Here is a 5,696-nt window from a genome sequence, read left to right as displayed (position 1 = left end):
AGAAGTCAGATACAAAAGCTCACATATTGTATGATTCTGTTTCTGTGAAATATCCAGAAGAGGCAAATCCAAAGAGACAGAAAGCTGATTAGAGGTTGCCAATAGCCGAGGAACAGGGAGAAGGAGGGTTACTGCTTGATGGGTTGGAGTTTCCTTTGGGGTCATGAAAATATTTTGGAACTATATAGAGATGGCTATATAATATTGTGAATGTAATAAAAGCCACTGAATTGTATACTTAAAAATGGTTAAATTAGTAAGTTTTGCATTATATGAATTTTACCTCAATTAAAATTAGTATATAAAATAAAAAATATACTTCCTAGGTTTCACTAGCCACATTTTGGGTGCTCAACAGCCACATGTGGCTAGTGCTGCTGATTGGAATTAGCATATTATAGAATATTGCCACCATGCACAAAATTCTATTGGACAGTGCTGATATAACTGTACACTTACAATGGGTAAGTTTATGGTATGTAAATTATCCTTTGGTAAAAAGACAGGGCAATTTAAAAAGAATTATTTCAAAGGCAAATACAGATATTTTCAAAGAACCAGCTTTTGGTTTCACTGATTTTTTCCTACTATTTTCCTGTCTTCAATCTCATTGATTTCTGCTCTAATTTATATATTTCTTAACTGCTTGCTTTAGGTTTATATTGCTTTTCTTTCTCAAGTGTCTTAAGGTAGAGGATCAACTTTGGTAGATCTCTTTCCTTTTCTAACATTTGAATCCAATGCTGTGAAATTTCTTCTTAGCATTGCTTTCACTGCATCCCACAAATTTTGATAAGTTGTATTTTCACTTAGTTCAAAATATTTAACATATTTTGAGACATTCTTTGGGCAATGTGTTATTTAGAAATGTATTGTTTAATCTCTAAATATTTTGAGATTTCCATCTATCTTTCGGTTACTGATTTCTAGTTTAATTTCATTGTGAGTTGAGGGCCTACGTGTTATGATTTCTGTCCTTTTATTTTTTTTTATTATTTTTAAAAAAATATATTTTATTGATATTTTACAGAGAGGAAGGGAGAGAGATAGAGAGTTAGAAACATCGATGAGAGAGAAACATTGATCAGCTGCCTCCTGCACATCTCCCACCAGGGATATGCCCGCAATCCAGGTACATGCCCCCGACCGGAATTGAACCTGGGACCCTTCAGTCCGCAGGCCGACACTCTATCCACTGAGCCAAACCGGCCTCGGCGATTTCTGTCCTTTTAGATTTGTTACCGTGTTTTATAGCCCAGAGTGTGGTCTGTCTTGGTCAATGTTCCATGTAAGCTTGGAAAGAATGTTTACTTGGCTGTTATTAGGTGAAGTATTACATAAATTTCAATGACATCCCATTGATTGTTGGTGCTGTTCAGTTAAACTATATCCTTACTGATTTTCTGCCTATTAAATCTGCAATTACTAATAGAGGGGTTTAAAATTTCCAACTATAATACGGATGCATTTATTTCTCCTTGCAATTCTATCAGTTTTTGCCTCACCTATTTTGGCACTCTGTTGTTCAATACATACACATTCAAAATTGTTATGTTTTCTTGGAGAATTGGCTCTTTTATCATTAATAATTTTCCTTGATATTATTGATATTAATATTACTAATAATAATATTATTTATATTGCCATGATAATTTTCCTCGTTGTGAAGTTGGCTTTGTCTGAAATTAACAGTTTTTTTCAGCTTTCTTTTGATTAGTGTTACCATGGTATATCTTTCTCTATATCTTTACTTTTCATCTATATATATCTTTATATCTAAAGTGGGTTTCTTAAAAAAAATAATAAAGTGGGTTTCTTATAGACCAAATATAATTTTTATCCACTCTTTATCTCTCTTTTAATTGGTGTGTTTAGACCATTCAAATTTAAAATGACTATTGATATAATTGAATTAATATGTACCATATTTGCAACTGTTTTCTATTCATTGTACTTGATCTTTGTTTCTTGTTTTCCCTTCCTTTTCTGACTTCTCTGTTTTGATTTGCAATTTTATACAAATATGATTCTGTTTTCTCTAAGCACATTAATTATACCTCTCTAAAAATTTTAAATATTTTCTCTAGAGTTTGCAATATGTATTTACAACTAAGTCTATGTTAAAATAACCTTGTTACTGCTTCATAGGTAGGAGATGACTTATAACAAAGTATTCCCAATTCCCAAGCCCTCTTGTAGCTTGTAATATTACTGTTATTCAATAGATTATTGCTGTTATTTTTAGCTAGCTATTAGATCAATTAAAAAAAACAAAAATACAATATTTTATTTTACCTACATTTGTTTCTTCTCTAACATTCTTCTTTTTTAAATGTAGATCCAAGTTTCTGATCTATATGATTTTCCTTTTCTCTGAAAAACTTCTTTTAATATTTCTTACAAGGGTTTACTGTGACAAATTCCCTTGCTTTTGTTTGTCTGAAAAAGTCTTTATTTCTTCTTCACCTTTGTAGGATAATTTCACTGTATAACAAATTCTAGTTTGGTATTTTCTTTCAATACTTTATATCTCCTCTTGCTTGCATGGTTTCTAAGGAGAAGTCTGATGTAATTCTTATCTTTGGTGCTCTGTAATTAAGGTAGTTTCTCCCCCTCCGGTTTCTGTGAGAATTTTTCTCTTCTAAAAGCAAGTATCAGATAGATTTGTCTAAACAACAACAAAATAATTTTTTATATGATTAAGAAAGACAAAGCAAAATGAATGCCACTAACAATGATAAAGACAACATGGAAAAATACTTGCAATAGTAGACAAAGTGTTAATAGTCTTAATAGGTAAGGAGCTCTTAATAAATAAGCTAAGCTAAATGTTGTAAAAGAAAAGTGGGCAAAAAACATGAAAAGGAAACTCACAAAAGAAATTAAGATGGTCAATAAACATACAGAATAAAAAATCTTTGGTAATTCAAAATGAAATTAATTCAAGAAGGAGATAAAATTTTTAACATTTCAGATCAGTAAAGATTAAAAAAATGGTTTGTTGCATATGAGGAAAGGGTCAGAACCAGCTGATGGTATGAATAATGTTACATTTCTGGAGGGTAATTTAGCAAATTTTATTAAATTTCTTCAAAACATCAATTTCTTTTGATTCAGCAACTTTACTTCTGGAAATTTATCCCTAGAAAATAATTGGACAAATATACAAAGATGTGTGTATAAAGATTATTAATATGGTAGTATTTTTGTAATAGTGAAAAATTGACTTAAATGTCCACATTTATTTTTACGTTGATTTATGAGAGATGAGAAATGAGAGAGAAAAAACTAGTTTGAAATAGGCAAACAAGTTTTTATAATAAGTAATTGTCTCCTTAAGTGGCAGTGTCTTTCACAAATAAAGAATGGGAGGAGCAGAATGTAATGTGACATCCTGTACATATGATACCCTTACCTTTCTGAAGACCCAGAAGTTTGCAGTCCTGACAAGATGGGGCTTAGTTCCTTGGTTCCACAAACACCCATCACCCTTTCTCCTTCTTTAAATTACCCATCATTTCCTTTGATGACTGGAAATATAGTTCCTTCATTAGAAAACATCTAGTTGGACAATGGAAGAGGGTCTCCATCTTTATCAGTCTGACCTTGAGAAAATTGATTACAGCAGAATTTACTTCTCTGGGCATGGGAGTTGGGAAAGGGAAATCAGATACTCGATAATAATAATAGATACTCGATAAGTCCTTGGAGGCAGCCAAGAAATCTAGGATATGACCTCAGCATTCGCAGTTCCATCCTGGTTAAGGGGTTAAATGAAACTGACTACCTACAAAAGCTGGGCCTAGGAACTCAGGGCAAAGCCTATATACCTGTAAATCTCCCATTATAACTTCCAATTTTGTTTTGCCTCTATTATTTATTTATGTATTTATTTTAGGTAAGTCTGTGCTTTTTATTAACTACTTGAGGAGGGATGAAGCGGGAGGAGTGGGTGGCTCCGATGCCAGGCCTGCGGCGCTTCACTGGCTTGTACATGATGGAGAACTCACCCAGGTAGTGGCCAATCATCTCAAACTTGATTTCCACCGGATTGAAGGTCATGCCATTGTATACGCCAACCATGTTGCCCACCATCTCCGGCAGGATGAGCAAGTCCAGGGGTGTCTTCACCACCTCCGGCTTCTCCATAGGCAGGGCCTCCTTTTTGGCCTTGCGCAGGCGCTTCAGAAGCGAGTGCTTCTTCCTTCAAAGGCCCGGGTTTAGCTGCCGCTGCCGGGCACTGTACAGCTGCACCAGCTGCTCATAAGACGTCAAGCAATTGATCGAGATGCACGCCGCGGTAGGTGAACTTGTGGAAGGTCTGCTGCTTCTGTGCTCCATTTCCGCCGTCTTGTCGGTTCTTCGGGAAACCTGTTCTGCCTCTATTGCTCATAGGTGTCATATTCCCAACCCTCTGACTTTCATTTAGCTTCAAACTCTGGCTTGTGTGTCTGACATCAGGTGGCTATGGAGACCTTTTTCAGGCAAGCCACTCCAGCCTGGCTGGACCGCCTGGCCTCCTGGCATTTCCTCCCCAGCATTAACCAGGGAAACTAGAATGTGCCACAGCCATTTTCCTCCCCAGTCTCGGTAGGCTCACATTCTTCACTCCATCTTTTCTACCCAGGATGGAGGGGTCAGAAACCAAGGGATACAATTACTAGACCAAAGAATGTTAGAATTAGAAAGGACGATTTTCATCATTTAGCTAAAGAAACTTCATTTAAGGTGAAATGACTTGTTCCCGGTCATACAGCAAATTCTAGGGTAATATGGCGCCTAGATACACAGATGAACCTTCTTATTATGGTTGTTATTATTATTACCAATTCTTAAGGTTCCATAGGAAGATAACATTCTATTTGATCTATAAGTACAGTCAGGTGTGATTCAGCCTAAATGAAAATGGACCACAGGTCTAGCCCATGTCTTTGTTACTACTATATGGAGGAAGGAAATGTCACATTTCTTTTTTCAAAGTTCTCTGCTACCTGCTTGTTTCGTCCTCCTTCTGGGAAGAAGAAAGCAGGCCTAGTGTTGATACCTAACCTGGAAGTTGATACCTAGGGTGACTAGGAGGGAGAGTGAAAGTAACAACACATTTCTGAGAAAATGCTCCAGGTACAGCCAGCAGAGCCCCATCTCTTTATGAAATGGAGGCAGAACCTAAAGTCAAAGGCCAGGTAAATATAGGAACAGACGTGGCCATTGGGGCTGTGGGTTGTGGAGAGAAGGGATTTGACAAATGGCAAAGGGGAATTGAGGTGAGAGGAGCTACTTGGTGAATGGATAAATCAGGCTGGAGTACAAACTCATTTATGGATGCTGAAAGTGTGGGATGAGTTGACCTAATTAAAAACTTCAGAGGGAAAACCACATGTGGAAAACCACCTAGTTGTAACCTCCCACCTGTAGTCAGAAAATGCAGTAAGACCTGATGACCCAATGGAATGTCTCACAGAGATCAGTTTTGCAGACAGTTACATAAAGGCTTTACAGTCAGTGAAAAAGATTCTCCAGACTTCTTCCCACAATGCCCTAGAGAGGTGTAGGCACAAGTTCCCCCATAATCCCTAAGGCAGTGTACATCTCATCATTCTTTCTGACTCAACCATGGAAAATTTCTCATTATTTTTCCTGAAACCAAATTCTCTAAATATCTGTACCACCAGTGTTAAGTCACCCTACTCAGAACC

At 36.4% G+C, this 5,696-nt stretch overlaps 1 pseudogene; it reads right to left on the bottom strand.

Moving 5' to 3' along the window:
• Positions 1–3,894: 3,894 nt before the first annotated feature.
• On the bottom strand, positions 3,895–4,402 carry LOC132213696 (small ribosomal subunit protein uS19-like; annotated as a pseudogene).
• Between the last annotated feature and the right edge of the window lie 1,294 nt (positions 4,403–5,696).

Source organism: Myotis daubentonii, chromosome 12 (genome assembly GCF_963259705.1).
Source record: "Myotis daubentonii chromosome 12, mMyoDau2.1, whole genome shotgun sequence".
Classification (NCBI taxonomy): domain Eukaryota; kingdom Metazoa; phylum Chordata; class Mammalia; order Chiroptera; family Vespertilionidae; genus Myotis; species Myotis daubentonii.
The sequence above is the reverse complement of the archived record's forward strand: the minus strand, read 5'-3'. Positions and strand labels throughout refer to the sequence as shown.